This window comes from Corvus brachyrhynchos, unplaced genomic scaffold (genome assembly GCF_000691975.1).
Source record: "Corvus brachyrhynchos isolate BGI_N302 unplaced genomic scaffold, ASM69197v1 scaffold44, whole genome shotgun sequence".
Taxonomy (NCBI): domain Eukaryota; kingdom Metazoa; phylum Chordata; class Aves; order Passeriformes; family Corvidae; genus Corvus; species Corvus brachyrhynchos.
In genome coordinates this window covers 1,370,003-1,388,855 of record NW_008238359.1, presented here as the reverse complement: position 1 = coordinate 1,388,855, position 18,853 = coordinate 1,370,003, and the positions used below count along the sequence as shown (strand labels likewise).

Below are 18,853 nucleotides of genomic sequence, written 5' to 3'. Positions count from 1 at the left end.
TCCCCGCAGGAGGAGGGAGGAGGGAGCTCAACAGATGGCTGCACACAAGGGAACATCTGGGAGGAGGAGGAGGAGGAGGAGGAGAAGGAGGAGGAGGAAGGAGGCAGGAGGCAGGACTTGTGCTAGACTGTGCCACTCCTGAGCTGGCAGACCCCCCTTAACAGGGGAAAGGGCCGGGGGTGGTGTCGAGCCGGCTTTGCGCACACACACAGCCCCCCTTCCTGCTGCTTTGCATCCCCCCTGGATAAAATTCCTTGTCGTTCCTTTGGTCTCTTGGGGATCACCCCGGAGTTACCCTTGCAGCACAACCTCGTTTCCAGCCCTGACCTCTGCAAGGCTGCATTTGCAGGCGTGAGCTCTATTCCTGAACACTGCCGTCATTCAGTTTTCCAGGTGTTTAGAGCCAAGGTCAGCTCCAGCATCCCAGGGCACAGGTAGGACGAGGCAGCACCAAGGTTTGAGCAATGCCAGCAGGCAGGAGACTGGGGCTTACAAACTGTATGGCGCAACCCCTGAAATAGAATAAAGAAAAAAAAAAAGCCAAACAAAACCAGATACTAATCCACAGTTAGGGGAACAGAGAGTCTCAACCCATCACTGGAGGATAGGCAGTGCCTGGAGCTGTGAAAGAGCAGCCTTGTATCAGAATTCCTTGGCTGTTAGATGTAGCAGCCCAGTGGTGGCTTGAGTCATGACGGTGGTACTGGAAAGAGAATCAGAAGTCACAGATACACAGAATATTCTGAGCTGGAGGGGACTCACAAGGATCATCAAGTCCAGCTTTTAGGTGAATTGCCCATGCAGGGATTGAAACCACAACCTTGGCATTTTTAGCACCAAGCTCAAACCAACTGAGCTTATTGTAGGGTTTCAAGTGCCTCATGTCACGGTGCCGTGACACTGAAAAAGGCAAAACGTTCTGCAAGGGTCCACAAATCACAGAGGACATATCCTGTGTCTGGCTGCAGCTTCTCATACTCAGCATATTGCACTCCTTGTGCATTACTGGCCTGTGCCAGGTCCCAAGATGTGTGGTTGGTTGTTTCTTAAAAAGTTTGGGTTAAGAAGGGACAACCAGGCTTCCTGTTGTTTACTTTTAGTAGCATTGAAATACCCAATTTGCTCCAACCGATGATCAGGGTTTGCTTAGACCACAACCTTCAAGCAAGCCTGGTGCTGAGATTTGTATTTAGCATCTCTTTCTGTTGAAAAAGTGATGAAAAAGGGTTTTTTTGTTCTGCTCAGATGCTTTCTCCAAGCACATCACTGCATGAAGATATGCTGGGTGACCTCCCTGCCCAACAAATACAGCTCTGGTCAGAGGGGCTAAGGCTCTGGGAAGGAAATACTGGGGGCATCAGGAAGATGTCACAGTTATTCCTCTCCACCCTCTGCATTTCCAAGCGTGGCTTATCCGGGATATCACTCTGCCCCTGTCTCAGGAGCTGCTTTTTGGGAATCACCATCACACTGTGAGAGCTCTGCCAAGGAGCAGCCCTAGGGAGCCAGAGAGAGGAAATGTGTGCTCAGAACTCAGCCAAATGCTTTTTGGGGAAAACCATGGGAAAACCCCCTGAACTGGGTTGTGATTTTCCATGTAAATGTCACGGTGGTATCTCCAGACATGAACAGTCTCTTGTAAGGATCCATTCAGCAGGGTCTTTACACTGTTCGGTTTTTATAGCCCTGAGCAGGGAACTTGTTAAGGAAAGTTTTGTTTAATTTTCCATTTTGTTCATTTTTTCCATGCCTCATGTTAGGCCTTTGCCATGTCAGTGTTGGCCTTAGTAAAGCAAAATGCTGGTTCAAAGGTGAAGAAACTGAAAATTAAATCCTTTGGCTAAGATCCAGCTAATATATAATATCTCTATATTACATATATAGATATATTACACATATGCATGTACATATATATATTAAAAAGTTGCCCAGTTTGATGTAGTTGACCAAAGTCATGACAAGGAGAGAGCTGGCAATTCTGGGTGATCTGGGGATAGGGATTAGCCGTGATGTGGTGCTAATACAAAATTAGTTATGCATCCATCTGATTCTTAGCTACTTCAAACAACAACTGTACCGGTGTCTCAGCACCCTCACAATAATTTCTTCCTAAATTCTAGTCTAAACATCCCCCCATGTCAGACAGTTTGAAGCCATTCCCCCTTGTCCTGTTACTACAAGTCCTTGTCAAAAGTCCCTCTCCAACTCTCTTGTAGCCCCTTTAGGCACTGGAAGGTGCTCTAAGGTCTCCTCGGAGTCTTCTCCATGTTAAGCAAGCCCACCTCCCTCAGCCTGTCTCCAGAGCAGAGGTGCTCCAGCCCTCCGAGCATCTTTGTGGCCCTCCAGCACCCTTCAGCAGACCAAAGAGTTAACTATCATGATAACACCATTTTTAGAGGACATTTAAGGTCTTAAAGTCATATTTCCCACCATCACTATTTCTATTTCTTTGCCACAAGACAGTATACTTTTGTAAAGCAGGGTTTCCCCAGAATTGGGTACACCCATGGACTGAACCTTCACAGGCAAAACCAGCCATGCTGTGTGTGCACAAATTTCCCTGTCTGTCTCAAACAGTTCACTGCCTGGGATACCAGGGAAGGGTGAAAGATGGAAATGGAACTTGAATTTTCTCTCTCCAAATAGCCCTCCTGTACTGCTGGTGCAGAGACCTGGCAGGTCTGGGAACTGTAGGATGTCTTCTCCTAGTTAAGTTCTTCCAGTACCATGCTGAGCCTTCCTTGGATCTTCTGTTCCCAGAAGATACCAGCTCAGTTCTGTGTTTCTCAACATCTGATAACATCATGACTGGTTGGACTTGTTAGAATACAGACAATTCTTATGCCAAAAAAAAAAAGATATCTGAGTCACTCTGACTTTCTCCTGAATGAATCCTAATAGACATGTCAGGGAAAAGAAGTGAGAATGAGGATGACATAAACTGGATTAGTAAGAAGAGCTAATGTTGGAGTTTTGCCCCATGATCTCTGAGTCCCTCCCTGAGATCTCATTTCCCTTCCTCCCATTATGCAATCCCAGGAAAGGAGGGTTGTCATGCACCAAACTGTTGGGAAAAGCCACAAAGCCAGATCAGTGCCTTGCATTGCCCAACTCTGATCTTCTCCCCAACATGAGAGTACTCCTGCGAGGGAGGGAGCCTTCCCTTGCGGCTGTGCAAGGGATTGCTCATGCTCTCTCTCCTTTGTGGTTGAGGTGGAAGAGATGGCTTAGGAAGCTGTCCAAGCTGGATTGCATTTGGTGTGATTTCTCAGAAGGAAGAACCCACAGCAGCAGCCAGCAGGCTTCCTTGTGGAAGAGTTCAGTTATTGCAAGAAGTTTACACAAAATGTTGTCAATAGCAGCAAGCAACTGTCACCAGTTCCCAGTGGGAAAATATGAATCAGGCAGGTCCACCTGTCTGCTCTGTTGTTTCCCATCCTTGTGGGAGTCCTGTAGTAACTCAGAATTAGAAGTAAAGATATTTTTTTTAACTCCTGTAACAAGCAAGACTTAAACAAACACTTGCAGCTGTGGTTTTTACTTCATTCAGAGGAGTGTGGCAATCTTGGATACACATTACACTCTAGTGTGTACAGCCTTGGTCAAAATTACAGGGTTTTCTGTAGGTCCATCCTCCCCCTTTGTCACTGGACATGTCCTGTGGATGTGAGCCCCCTCACCAGTAATTGCTTGGTCTGTATTGACCAATGGACTGGTGTGGAAAACTGTCACCTCTTTGCTCACAATGTTGGTTATATCTGGATCGACTGAGAGCCAGTAGGAAAAATACGCATATTTGGGAAAAGAGGCAGAAGCCAGCTCCTCTTGGTGGAGGCAAGGGTCAAGGTTCCTCTTACCCATTCGTCCTGCGTGGCCACATGAATTTTGCTCCCCTTAGTGTCTGGTGACTCAGCTTGACCAAGAGATACAGAAGAGACCCTCTGCCTCACTGTTTATCCTCTGTCCCTGCTGTCCCCTCACCCCAACTGCTCCATAGCCTGGTGGATTTGACACTGTTTTGGCTAGTGGGGTCTATGGATTTCAGCTCCCTTGAGCTGAGGAGACCTTCTTTTATGCATTTTTATTAAAATGCAACATCAGAAAGGCAGGCTAGCCCTCTCCTTGAACACTTTTAGGCATGGGGCAGTCACATCTTCTCTGGGCAGCCTGTGCCAGTTCCTCACCATAGTAAAGAATTTCTATTCTAAACCAACTCTCAGTTTAAAACCATTCCCTCTTGTCCTGTCACTACATGCCCTTGTACTAGATTTGTCTCTCCATGGACAGTGGAGGAGGCTTGGGCACTTACAATAGTTTTATTCCCACACTGGGGCCAAGCATCTTCTTTGCAGGTATTGTGGAGCCTAAATAGCCCACCCAAGGGAAGTGTGGGCTTTTGTTCATCTGCTTGTATTAGCTGCTCCTGGAAGTGGGTGGTTGTTTCCTAGCAAGCTGCTCACTGGAATTTTTGTTTCTTTTTTATAAATGTTGAGACTCTTATTGCAGATATTTACTTTACTTTGACATGAAGTCAATATTTAGCTCTTCAATTAATAAATATTTTGGTTTGCTTGGTTCAAATCAATGTATCCTGAGATTTTTCTGCTATGATCCATGGTTAAGCTCTGGGGCCAACAAATGGAAAAACTCTTTTATGCTTTCAAGACCTGTTTTTGCAATGGTATTGGTAGATTAAATTCATTCTGTTGGTGAAAGGTCACCTCCTCAGCTATGTCGAATGCTACCTGAAGTCGTGAAAGTTCCTAAGGTCACACAAAGAAGGAAGGAAAGAAAAATATTTGGTTTTCTTCCCAGTTTTTTGGAACTGTTTCAATTTGGTATCAAGAAATCAACCTGTAACTGTAAATTGAAAGGGTGTTTGCATCTTTCTAACACCGTGTTGGGATTTTCACTTAGTTCCATATCTTTAGTTCCTAAATACTTAGAGGTTTCTTTGTCTCTATTTCCCATATCAAATGGATAGAAGCAGAATCCCTTTGAGAAGGTGGAAATCTCTGAAGTCAAAGCCAGACTGTCTGGCCCATATTTAATCCATCAATCCATACCAAAAGAGTCTGAGTGGTGCATTCAGGGAATGTGCACCCTACTTGATGCTGCAAGATGCTTTGGACATCTCATCCCCAAAAATGTTATTGCAGCATGAGTTGAGGTCCTTTATCCAAAAAAACCAGAAACTTGAAAATTCTCTAGCATTCTGGTCTGGAAAATAAGGCTAACGTACATTGGCAAGGTGAGAACCAAGGGGGATTAAGGCAAGAGCTGTGTACCATGCATACAGACTACAGAGACAGATCTTAAGATCCAAATTTGAAGAAAAATTTAGGGTGGAAGAGACCTTTGGAGTTCTTTGCTCCAAGACTCCAACATCCAGATTTCATCCCAGAAAGCTCTAAAACTCACATAATATTTTGAATTTGTTAAATCTCCATTGACTTCACATCTACAGAGGATCATGTGTTTCACTAAACACCTGTGGCCCTTGTTAAATGTGGGGGTACAAGTCGGTTGCTGAAACAAGCCCTGCAGCAACATGAATTGTGGGGAAAAAGGAAACAATAGACAAGATTTAGATTATTTTATTTTTTAAATGCTGTTGTTGGAGAAAGCTGTTGACATACTTTTGTCACTCCATAAGCAATGCAACCTGATTTCCTAGTCCCATGAACATTTGCATCCTGCAGTTCTCCCCTGTTCCCTACAGTTTTGGTCAGGAAAGGGCAACCTACAGCTGTGCTGGTAGGGCCCTGAGTACTGGCTGGTGGACCAGTAGGTATTTCCTGGCTGATTCGTTGGCTGCTGCCTTGCAGGATGAATAAGAAATTGCCTTTCCATTAAGGGACCCATTAAGATAGATTAATTTGCATTTAATTCTCCTTTAATTTGCCTTGAATTCTCCTTTTCCCTGGTTGATGATATTAATGAAACTTGTAGGAGCTTCCTACCCTCAGAGAGTGGCAAAGACCATTTTCTGAAAGTGGGATGATAGTGGCCAACATGCTTAAAAATGTTGATGTTTAAATGCTAGGCAAAAGACCACATAGGCATCATTTTGTTCACAAACCAGGCTAAATGACCAAAATAACCCCAGTCCCAATAAAAGGCAACATTTTTTCTATTCTTCTACTTTTCTCTAGTCTCAGCTAAAATGATTATGAAATTTTTCTCTTTTACTTTGAAAGGAAAAATTCACCTGTGCACTGAAGCCTTCTAAGCAAGTTTTTAGCCCAAAGCACAAAATCATTACTCGATGAAGTTAGCCTTTGAACAGCCAAATTTCAAAAGAAAATATTGATTTGGCACGCTTCAGCTTGTCAATTGAGAAGATTAATCCCTATAGAGTGGGAAATAAAGACAACAGGAGGCCAGATACTGTGAAAATCTTTCATCTGGTGGAATTGCCTGCTGAGGGAAGCAAGGGATGCCCTTGTCACTGATACTTTTAAAGTTAGATTAGGACAAGAATGCAAACACCTACTGTCTAATATCTAGATCCTGCTTCTTGTAATCTTAATGAAAATACTCTGGCTAGAGAGGGCACAGCACAGTCTTCCCCCTTATCTGTCCGCTAATCACTCTTCCCCTCCCTTGAAGCTACCTGTAATGTCCATTGCCATGGTAACCGAGCGCAGTATGTATCTCAGACAAGATGACATATGCATCTTTTCCTGCTTTAATAGATAGTCTGTTTATGCTGCAGCCTCCTCTCATTGCCCAGTTCCCCAAAGGACGTACATATGCTGACTTCATGAGCCGGCATCTCCATGTGGGAAGAAGCTGCTGTGGGAAGCTGTCATTCAAACCTCAGACCTTAAATCTGTGATGTGTTCCTCTGAGGTTTAATTACAGGTACTTTTAACTGTGTGGCAAGGAAATGCTTTTAAAGAAACAACGTTCATTGAGCCTAAAGTGTAATTACCCAATAGCTAATTTTCCCAGAGAAATGGGAGTTATTGCATTCTAGGCTTTGCCAGGCAGGTCAATCATTAAAGTTTAACAAATGAAGCCAATATTTCATCTCAGCAAGTTTGTCCCAGTGAACATTGATCCATTGGCTATTTGTTCATGTTCCAAAATGTATGCTCAACAATACCAGAACCCTTGTGAACCCAAGGATGGGGTCATAATGAAACAAGCAGAGAGCTGTCAGCAATGCTTAGAAGATTTACGTCATCCTTAAACTGAACAAGGATGGCTTTAGACTGGATATTGGTTGTGTAAGGAATTCGTTACTGTGGGGATGGTGAGGCACTGACACAGGCTGCCCAGAGAAGATGTGGATGTCCCATCGCCTGAAAGCGTTTGAGTCCAAGGTGCAGGGGGATTAGAGCAACCTGGTGTAGTGGAAGGTGTCCCCACCTGGCAGAGGGGGTTGGAATGAGATGATCTTAAAGGTGCCTTTCAACCCAAACAATTCTATGGTTCTTCTGGTGTTACGAAGAGCGAGCTCCAGAGAAAGCCCAAGATTTAATGGTAAAGCCAGAAGCTGGTCTTCCTCACAGAAGGATGTGTGGGGTGGCATTAGCTGCTACCAGAGCCTGACCCCAGCATTGCGGTCCCTCATCAACAAGTAGACTTTATTTCTGCTGCAAGAGATAAGAGCAGCAGAAGTCTCCATTGAAATGATAGATGGATTAATAAGGGATGGTGTCTTCCGTGAAGAGCAGGAACAGGCGCACACATCTTTGGATGGGAAGAGGATGCAGAGAGGGAAAGGGACTTGCTGAAGCTCCTGACATCATCCTGACTTAACACCAACCTTGGCAAGGGTGACCTGAGGAAGTCCAGCAATGAGAAGCTGGTTTCACAGTGCAGCAATGATCCTCTTGTTTTCCCTCCTGAGCACTGAGCTCGGTGTGTTGCCTTCCTTTTATTCATCCATTCCCCATCAAGAAGTAAACATGTAGGTCAAAGGTGTGAGTCTTGCTTGACTTTTCTTGCCAAACAGAAGCTGAATGAAGATACAGTTGCTCTGCCTAAATGTATGGGGATGTAAACACTGGGAATGGAAAGCTGAAAGCTGCCTCTGTAGCACAAGACATAGTTACACACAGCTGGGTATGATGGGGCAGAAGTGTTTTATAGCTGGAAATGTGATGTTTTCTGTCTCAAATTGTGGGATTAAGCTAGCAAGGCATAGGCCATATAATGGCCCAGAAGTCTTGCTGATTTTTTGAGGATTATTGTATTTAATATCTGTGGGCAAAACCCTACCTATTTGGTCAGTTTCATCTCTGTCCTTCACTTCCTTTTACTCTTTCTCTGCCCTCCTGCCTGCAGCAAAGCTCCCCAGGAGATCACTTTCCACCCAAATCTCAAATCCCAAATTCCAAACCCTGAGCCCCCTGGTTTCCTCTGAAGCATACTGATGACTCAGAGAGTGCCAGGGAGCTGCAGAGCAGAGAGTGGACTCCACGGGAGAGAAAAGCTACATTTCCCTTCTGGGAGTAGTGGAAGTGTCAGAGTTATCCCAAGATAAAAGCCGAGGAATATAAGGCAGCTCTGTTTTACTGGGAGGCACATTTCCAGGAAGCAGCACTGTAAATGACGTAAAAACACCTGAAGTGCCACTTTGCTGCGCTGGTGGGGCTTGTGATTATTATTCCTGCTAAAATAAAACCACATTTGTCTGTGCCAGCTGTGATGAGGCTGTATTGCCAACAAAGCTGGGTCTCTTGACAGATTATCTTTTCCCCTGAATAATGCAATGATTTTCTGCTGGATCTGCCTATAACATTTTCCCACTGAGTGTTTTGGTGAGGCTACTGGACTCTATTGTCTAAATTATTAATGTTTTTAGGGATTATTTGGATGAAAGAGTGGTTAGCTGAGACTAGGGTTTCTTAAAGCTGTTGCAATTTTCTCCTTGGTCCTTTTCTTCTCTTGACCTGAGTCCTCTCCCTTTTCTTCTTTATTAATCTTAAAATGGCTCTGCTCTGCATCTGCTTTTGCCCAAAGACATCCATGGTTCCTTCTGTTTGATACTCACTCCTCTGAGGGCAGGTGACCCAGTTGCCCAGGGCAATGCTGTGGGTATCTCAGACTGATGCATCTCCATGAAGATGCCTTAGTCTCTGAGGCTGTGATTTTCTACACAGGAGCATTACCAAAGGAATATGTCTTTAAAAACCTCTTCTGGAGGAAGACCTCAGGTATGCATGTGCTGCCTGAGAAATACAAATTAATCTTTTAGTTCTTCTCCTGCATTTTTGTCTCTCCAATTGCTGTCTTTACTCCTGCATGATTATTGCAAGTTTGTGTAATTGCTTGGTGTCATTTGCATAAGATGAGGATCTTAATGATAAGACCTGTGTCCATGAGATTCATCTCAGTTTGGATTGTTACTGCACAATATGGGAAGATGAGGAAACATTAGCAGCCTTCTGACTTGAGGCCATTACTTAATTTCCTCCTTACTGCTCTGCAGAGCAACTGTAGTTACAATGTTTTTAGCTGGAAAATGTCTAATTTTCTTACTTTCCATGGTGCGTCTCTCAAAATACAGATCCTCAAAAGCACCTTTAATCACCATCCTTACTCTTTTTGTACTCATAGTCAGAGCACGGATATTTAATCTAATCCCTTCCCACACTTCAGCATTTTTCACCACTTGCTTCCTATGCAATTTGCTTTAACCATTCATCAATTACTTCCATTGGGATTTTCCCCACTGCCTTTTAATGTATGTCTTTGTAGTTTTGCTGGTGGCAGTAACGTGCATTAGTTTTGAACCTTCCTCTTTTCCTTAGTTGTGGGGTGATCTTTAACAGTTCTGTGGCTGCATATGTGGCTAAAAGATGGAAGGGCTACTGCAGAGGCCTTTCTGTTTCATCATCTCAGAACTGATGGCTTATTTTTTCTTACAAGCCAAACTCTTGATCTTGGTCTGGAGCGATTGTATCCAGGTAGATCATAGAATCCTTCAGTTGGAAAAGATCTCTAAGGTGATTGAGGCCAACTTAACCCGACACTGCCAAGCCCACCACTAAACCATGTCCCTAAAAGCCACATCTACACACCTTTTAAATCCCTGCAGGGATGGTGATGAGAGTGTTCAGCCAATTGCTCTTTCCATGGCTCCCCCTTCTCTCTTACATTTGCTCCCAGGCCACCAGGACTCCTCTTCGTGCTCTTAGCACAGGCACAGTGTTATTCCCATTGAGCACAATCTTCTTCCATCTCAATTTCACACCTTGTTTTCCTGGTGCTTCTCTATACCCTAAAGAGGTTTACTTGCCTTTGGAAATTTTCCTCTGCTTTGTTTTGTGTTTTTGTTTCCACTCTCCCATAATCCTTGGCTCTGTTTGCATTTTCCTTCTAATGCTTTTGTTTTGATGTTTGTCCAGCTCCTCCTTGTTTGCTTAGGCCTCCCAATAAGTTCCCTACTGTGTTCTCTATTGCTTCCTTAAATATTTCCCATCTGGTCTCTACTGAGGTTTCTTTATCATTCCACACTAATGGCCTGAAATGCTCTCCAAGCATTACCTCCTCTGTCTCTCTCAAAGCCGTGCCTTTTAACTTTGCAGGATCAAATTTAACTCCAGTGTCACCCATCTTTCCCTTGGGCTTTAATGCATTCGTCATCTTCTCAATAAGTAATTCATGATCGCTGCTGCCCTTCAGCATAGCTATAGACTTTCACATCCAGCAGTGACTCTGTTGTGTCTTTTCCAGATAATCATGTGGTCCATCTGTTTTAGTGTGTAACCAGCTTGTGACCCTGTGCAAATCCATGAGGGACCCAAATGCCACCAGTGATCAGACTATGCACCCCACATCAACTGCTTCAACTTCTCACCAGTCCAACTCCTCCCATATGGCCCAGCATGTTCTTCTGCTTATTTCTGTTTTCCTCCTCTATGTTTCCACCTTTCACCTTCACAACTTCTTGATAAGCTGAGGTCTCGTTTCAGACACCATATTGATAAAATTTATATTTTCCCTTCCCTGCAACTTGTTTTGGTGCATAACAGCAAATCACAGGCAGGCAGAGATCACTGCAGGCTGCAGGCTGCAGTAAATATTGATGTGATGATCCTCTCAGGCATGAGTTTCCTGTTGTTCACAGAAATCCTTACTTTTTTTTGCACACAGAGGTAATATTACTCATCTAAGTAAAACAAACAAGCATACAAACAAGCAAAAAACCCCAGAAATAAGTATGAGATCCAAATTACCTGTGTTTCCAGGGTGTCTGGTTTGGCAGCTGTGGATGTGTAGCTTAGCTGGGGTGCTCACTGGTCTGGGGTGAGAGGGAGGTCCAGGTGCCCATCTCAAAAGCCATGTGGTGTCTTCAGCCATTCTCCAACTTCCATGACTGTTTCCATGTGTTTGGGTCATCAGTCAGATTGAATTGCAAAACTCTTCCTGCAACAACTTATTGATATAATACCTAGTTATGCCTCTCTGGTATATGTGAAAGCCTCAAGATCCTTTGCAGGACTTGTTGGCATGGGTATCAGTGCCACCTTCATATCTTGCCCTCAACAAATAAAGTTTAGATTGTTTTGACTTAAAAATCTGACTTTTCCTCTACCTACATAGACTGCTCATATATGTTGAAGTGCATTTCTTTAGTAGAAGATACAGCTGTTTTGATTTGATTTGTTTTGTTTTGTTTGTTGGGTTTTTTTTGCTTAAACAAATTTTTTACATTTTATTTAGTAATATATGATGTGACATTTTTGGGTCACTGCCATCCATCACCTAAATATGGAGATGCCAAGCGTCTGTATCCCAGCACAGGAGCAACCTGTCTTTCTCTAATTTTTAAGATATGTGGCAAAATGTTTATTAGAATATCCTGAGGTAGAAAACACACTGAACAAAAAGGCTATAAAATGATTGGACTGAGTTTGAAATTAAGGTACCTACATTTAGGTGTCTGCATTAGGTGTTTGCATGTGAGATGTGTATCTGAGCTCCCGAAGGAGGGAACAGAAATGCAGTTGCTGTCCAAGTACAACCATCCAGTGCTATGTGAGGTGCTGGCTGGGCTTTCCTGCTGTCCTACAGCTGCCACTCTCTCAGGGCAGGAGTGAACAGGTCTTGTATCATGTCACCTGGCGCCATAGGGATGTGTCAGACACCCGATACCACCTCAAAAGGCTCTATTGTTGTTTTCATTTGCACTAGCTCAGCCTCTAAGCAAAACCATCAAGGCAGTCCAGATCCAGCTAACCAAACAAAGGTGCTGGGTTTTAGAGGCAACTGAATCCCTTTGTAACCCTATCAACTGTGTGGACCAAATCTTGTCAGGTTGTGGTGCATCCTCACGTGCCCACAGAAACATTTATGTGCCTCACCAAGGAGCAACAGGGAGCTCAGCTGTCTCAAAGAATGATGTCATCAGCTTAAATTAACCTTCTTCTGTTACCATCCCAAGACATCAAGGGTTTTGATTAACAATGGACACTCAATAAAATTTCTGAGTAGCTTATTGTAGAATTCTCCCAGAACCAGCCAAACCCAAATCACCATTGCATTTCTCCTAGTTTTAAATTTAAACCACTGCAAAACCGTATGAGATGTGGCCAGAATGGTGGTCTTCGGTACTCCTTTTGTGAGGTGCAAATGAATAAGTCCAGGGCACTTCCCACATCCCTGGAAATGTTCAAGTCCAGGCTGGACTTGAGCAACCTGTGCTAGTGAAAGGTGTCCCTGCCCATGGTAGGGGGGTTGGAACTAGATGGTCTTCAAGGTCCCTTCCAACTCAAACTGTTCTATGATTCTATGAATTCCCAAAGAGTTTCACTGGGAATTTCCTACTACCCCCAACTGGTATCCCCCCAGACAGATACACCTTCAGATCCCAGACTCTAGGGTTCAATGTGCACAGCAAACCACAAAGACCAGAGATCCCTGATGGCATTTCTGAGCAATGGAAGCACACCTGAAAACACTGTATGGAGGAAAGAGTTGAAATGTGACAAGCAGAGCATCGTTGTCCATCTTTTATCACATTCAGCATAGAAAAATCAATGTACAGCTGGTGTTTCTCAGGAGAAATACATCAAAAGCGAGTGATGCAAATGTAGATCAGCTGTGATCTTTCTGCGATTGGAGTTAGTTCTCTTTTGTGAACTGTTAATGCCAATGTACACATTGATTACAAATCACCTTCCCTCCTTAACAGCTAAAATATTCCTGCCCTAGGACTAATCAGGGCTGAAGTAGGACAATGAAGGACAAAACCATCTGCAGCTGGTATTTTTTTCTTAAACTACCACAGCCAAAGTTTCAATGGTTCAGAGATCCCAGAGCTGAAAGGAACTACCTGAAAGGAACTACCTGAAGGAACTACCTGCTGCATCATTAAAGCAACAAAACTTCGCTCATTATGAAGTTCACGATCATGGACTGACTACAGCAGAGCATTTTTCTCAGGCACTTCCACTCTTGACTCACAGCCTCTAACAGGAACAGTCAATACCTAAATAGAAATACACTTAGTTATGAGAGAAACTGATAGACAGTTCTCAAAAATATGTTGCTTGGAGTCTCCATTTATGAAAATCAATTACATTTATCAAATTGCCAAAGCTACTCTGCAGGACATAACGATCAGTAAAACCATGGTCAGACCTGGGAGATGCCAACATATTACTTCCTCTTTTGGTGATTTTCTTGATTGTTCTTTTCTGCTTATAACTTTGAGTGGCTTGTGCTTCTGAGCCTCGTCCTGCAAAGCCAAGATGCAGATGCTTTTCTTGGCTTGCACTGAAAGATGGTACAGACCAAGCCATGGTTTGCTTAGACTAGCTCTTCCCCAGGCCAAGTCTTCTCTGACAAAACCATGTTTTTCTTCTAGATGGATTTACATCTTGTGTCAGTGTTTTAAACAGACACTTCTATTTTCCTGAGCTGCAGTCCACAGATGCTAAAACTGAGCCATCCCAACAGATGCAGGAGAGAGCTGAAGGTCCTGATGGCATCCTCCTGACCATTTGGACTGCCATATTCAAAGCACTACTTGATGCTGATGTGTGATGTCTGTGATGGTGAGTACCACGGGAAGTGACTTCAGTGACATTTTTCTCCTCCTTTCTCCTTCAAAAAAAAAAAAGGGATAAAGCTTAGCACCATAAAGAGAGAGTTTCAAAGAGGCTTGTGGTCATCTGGGTCCATGTTTCCTAGTAAAACAGATGTTGAAATACAAATTTCAATGCTTGGAAAATTCCAGCTTTTTGCAGAGATGCAAAGTAATTGGTCTGAAGCCCAAGAATTTCTTTCTCTGGGATTTGAGCATTTAACTCTCCTCTCTCCATCTCAGAGCCCCTAGGACTGGTCCAAATTTTTAATTTTCTAGAATTTTTGTATCAAACCATGTGGACAAGCTTTATGCAAATTCAGCATATTCCAGCTTGGGATTTCACTAATCGTTAGAATACTAAAATTAACTGTATCCTGGGCAGCATCAAAAGAAGTGTGGCCATCAGGTTGAGGGAGATGATTTTCCCCCTCTACTCTTCTCTGGAGTAATGTATCCAGCTGTAGGTCCGCCAATATAAGAAGGACATGGACCTGCTGGTGCAAGTCCAGCAGATGCCATGAAGATGTTCAGAGAGCTGGAGCATCTCCCCCAGGGAGTCAGCCTGAGAAAGTTGGAGTTGTTTAGCCTGGAGAAGAGATGGCTGTGGGGAGACCTTAGAGGCCCTTTCGGTACCTAAAGGCACTACAAGAGAGCTGGAGAGAGACTTTTGATAAGGGGGACCTCTAACCTCATGGAGTGCAGGTTTAGATTAGATATCAGAAAAAAATTCTTCCCTGTGAGAGTGGTGAGGCACTGGCACCGGTTTCTCAGAGAAGCTGTGGATGCCCCATCTCTGGAAGCATTTAAGGCCAGCTTGGACGAAGCTCTGGTCTAGTGGAAGGTCTTCCAGTTGGGAACTGGATAATCTTTAAGGTCACTTCCAACCCAAACAGTTCTGTGATTCAATGAAATAACTGTGAAGGCATGTAATGGAGGAGGTCTCCCCATGTTATGCTGTTCCCAGTACATCACCCCTCTGTCTATGTGGTGCCACCACCAGTGCAGCATGAAGAGGGGCTCCAGGTGGTGTAATATGAGAGTAGAAGCCTATGGCACAAAGAGACTGAGAGACCAGAACATGATTTTTTTAAAAATTTATTGCAGCCAAGATTTTCGATCTGTGCAAACTGCAGCCTCTGCTATAATTCCCTCCAGCCTTAGGGGTAGAGGTGGAATGAGGGAGTACAGTTTTAGAAACAGGGTATCATCTTTCTTGTAGTCACAGATTTTAACACTGAAGAGACATTAAATAGCACCTTTATTGTCTTCCCCAAGGCCCAGAGGTCCCATGCTCTGAGGGGAGCTTGTTACCAGCACCTAGGATCCTGTTGCATTCCTGAATAAGTAGACATGGCAATTAAATAAGTATAAAATCTCAGCAGCAACTGAACAACAACTGTCTTCATCTCTCAACCTCCCCCCAAATGCTTATACAATTGAAAATGAAATTGCACCTCTGGGCTGAGCTGCAGCCGTTCTCCTCAGAGGCCCCTTCAATCCAATTGGCAAAGAATGGGGTCTGGCAAGGCTTACTCAGCTCATGTTTGCAAAAAACTTTGGAAATGAAAACTGCTGCGCAGCACTGAGTCATGCAGTTGTGACTTTGGAAAAGTGAAGTGTATGGAGCTTAGGAATACATCTGGATGCCTTGTGGAGAGCAGCTGGGGCCTGTGGGTTAAGTGTAGATTTCATATTAGCAACAATAACCAGGACTGAGCACTGGGAACCTCAACACCATAGTCTGTTCCTGGAAAAGTGAAGTTTTGGATGGTTTTGCCAGCAGAGCAGCCTGCTGCTGCGGCTGACAGGCATTGTCCCTTCTGGACATGTATTCTGCTCCCCAGGACAATGGCAGAAGCCTGGCTGTGCACTGTGGAGGGAAGCACTGCTGCTCTGGATTAATGCTAACCTCGCACAGAGAAGGGAATTATCTGGTCAATAAAACCAAGTATTTAGAGAAACAAAAACAAGACCAAGCAGTGTTCCATATGCAGGACAGTTCTCATTTCCCATATTGCTTGACCGCCAGAGTAACTGGTGCCTTTCCTATCTCCTGTGCCCACTGCTGTATTGGTGATGACTCCCATCTGATGGGTGAGAAATTGGGGAAAAAGGGCCATTTTCAGGCCCCCTTTTCTGATGCTTCAGCTCAGTAAGTGAGGAGCCAATCAGCCATTTCAGGACACACAACAACCCATGAGTGGATGGGTAAGTGGATGCTGTAGGTGCCTCCTTCGTGTGTCTTCTCCATTTCTTCCAAAGGATCTGACCCAAATATGCTATAAGCCACTGGGTTTGAATCTGCATTTTAGGAAACCTGATGGTCTGTCTTTATGCTGCTTTTACTCCAGTTGTGTAGTTCTGCACTTACATTTCCTTTTTTTTCAAGGTGGTGGAGGGAGGGGAGAGAGAGAGAAAGGCCAACCAGGGGAAAAAAGGTAGATGCTTCTGTTAAAACCCCTTTGCATTCTCTTTGGTCTTGTGAGCAGTTTCAAGCAAACTTCCACCTGCAGTATCAATTTGGGTTATTCCTTCCCTCTGTCTGCAGAGAGAGGTCTCTGTTAGCCAAACGATTATTCTCAGAATAATAAAAACTTGCAGCTGGAACCAGGAGCCTGGCTGATGCAGACAATAAATCCAAGGAAGGCATACAGAAAGAAGAGATCGCTTTGTCTTGCCACGCTCAGAAATCTCCCTGGCTGTGTGGCTGTGTGCTTTCACCCCTCTGCAGATCAAACCCTTCAAAATTAACCCAGCTGCTGACATGGAATAAAGCAAGAGAGTATGGAAGGAAAGCTTTACCTGAAATAACAGTGGTGCCTTTAGCAAGAGAGGAAGGAAGGCAGCCTGCAGCTTGCAGCCCTCATGTAACGGCTTGTAAGGACTTGGAACTGAAACAGAAACCAAAACAAAAATACCGTCCTGTATTACTCCACAGATAAGGGGATCTCCTAAGTTTTGACCTGACTAATGCAGAGAAAAATATCCCAGCAGGTGCTGTTATAGCAGAACTGCATAAAACCAACAAGCTAGGATGCCTTCAGAATGCATTTAAGCCTAGAATTCTCTTAAATGTGGGCTTAAGTCCATTGCCTGCTTAGGAAACTGATATATGAAATGTATGTGATCACCTGATCCCCAAATCCTTTTTATTCCCAAGGGTCTCAAGACCTCTGCAAGCACAGATGTGAGAAAAGATGACACATCAATACCTACATAAAGTCCAATACAGTATCTATCAGAAGATCCCTTCAGCTTTGGAGCACTGGGATGTGTCCAGGAAAGCCTGGTTGGGATCTAGGAAATGGTGTGTGAGCCAAAGAGAATTAGGTATCTGATGTGTTTGACTGAGCTTAGGCTCTGACTTTCATAAAGCAAGCAGAGAGTCTTCTCTTAAATTTAAAGATGCCCAAAGTCTCAGAATATACGCTGGTTAAGATTTTGATCCAAAGGTGCTGTGAATCCTCATCATTAAAGGGTCCAACTCACCAGGAAAACGCTTTTTTTAATCCACTACTCAACATTTTCCAAACTGGCAGGGGCAAGCTGTCCCTTCCCTCTCCTCACTCTCCTTGGAGCCAGATGCCCCTGGATGGTTAAGCATTTTGAGGCACAGGGATGCTCGCTGCTGTGCTGTGGCAGCCAGTCTGCTCCAGGGCCTGGCAGAGGAGCCAAATTCCTTGGCCTGGCCCTCGACCACAAGCTCATCTTCGCATACCAGGAGCGGTAACACTGATCCCAGCTTTTCACAGAGCCAGAGCCGCCACTAGACACCAAATCAAGATTAAATGACAGTCACACATATTTTGTTTTCAAGGCAAATGCAAACAAAGATGTTTTGCTTTTGCAACCACAAAATTCTGCCGTTTGCAAAGAGTTCCTTGCATCTCCTCTGATACTCACTGCTCTCTTCTCGACTTACCCCCCTCCTGTGCTTCATGTTCTTACTGACCTTCCTTCAGCATGCCCCAGAGGAAAAATCAGGAACAAAGCATATCCATACCAAAGCCCTGGCACCCTGGAGGCAAGTCAGATGTGTGTATTGGTATTTTGGCGACATGCATGAAGAAAAGCCCAGATGGACAGGGGTTATATCTGATTCAATCCGGACGCTCCTGTCAAGCCCAGAGCTACCAGTTATGTAAAGTATCTCTTAAGACACTGTGTGCTAGAAGGGACAAGAGCTTTAGCTCGTCAACATTCCTCCCTCCCTACTGCATCCCAATACTGACACCATTCCCATCATTGTTCTCCTCTGCCTTCTCCTCACTTTGCTCATATTTAGAAAGATCTGAAATGCAAAGAGCTGCAGTGCCAAAAGGACAGCAATAGAGGAGAGATTAGCTGGAATAGGGGGGCAGCTTTTGGAAGGCTTCTCTGTTGGTTTCCATCCATCCTTGCAGCCCTAAGTGAGAACTGGATCCCACTCTAAAACCAAGCTCCAGAGCCAAGCACTGGTTACTGGCAGAGCCCGGCCAGAGCCCACCTTTACCAGACTTGGGCATCTCAGAGTGTCCTTGGCTCTGTTTCCAAGTTTTGTGCAACTCTCTGCACACACATTTTGGTCACATCACCCCTCACTGATTTCTTGAAGTGCTATTTCTTGGTGAGAGAAAGAAAAACAAACGGATGTTCATCTTTCCTTACTAGACCCTGCTGTGACCCCTCTTATACACCAGTCCTTGTTGTTTTCAATACTCAAAAAATGTGTGTCTTTTACCCCAGCACCTCTCGGTAAGCTGATACCAATCCCAGTAAGCTGCTTCTCTTGTTAAGGGGTTTAGTTCACCAAATTGAAATTTG

The 18,853-nt window shown here is 44.2% G+C and overlaps 1 long non-coding RNA gene across 2 annotated transcripts in view; it reads right to left on the bottom strand.

Moving 5' to 3' along the window:
* Window positions 1–14,513: 14,513 nt before the first annotated feature.
* Window positions 14,514–18,853, bottom strand: part of LOC108447076 — a 34,561-nt gene continuing 30,221 nt past the window's right edge. The window contains exons 3-4 of one of the 2 annotated variants that reach the window (XR_001862471.1): window positions 16,853–16,941; window positions 14,514–15,386 (exon numbers count right to left, since the gene is read on the bottom strand). This is a non-coding gene — a long non-coding RNA (uncharacterized LOC108447076). Of the gene's footprint in view, window positions 16,942–18,853 lie in introns of both variants that reach the window. The other variant, XR_001862470.1, reaches the window with a different exon arrangement.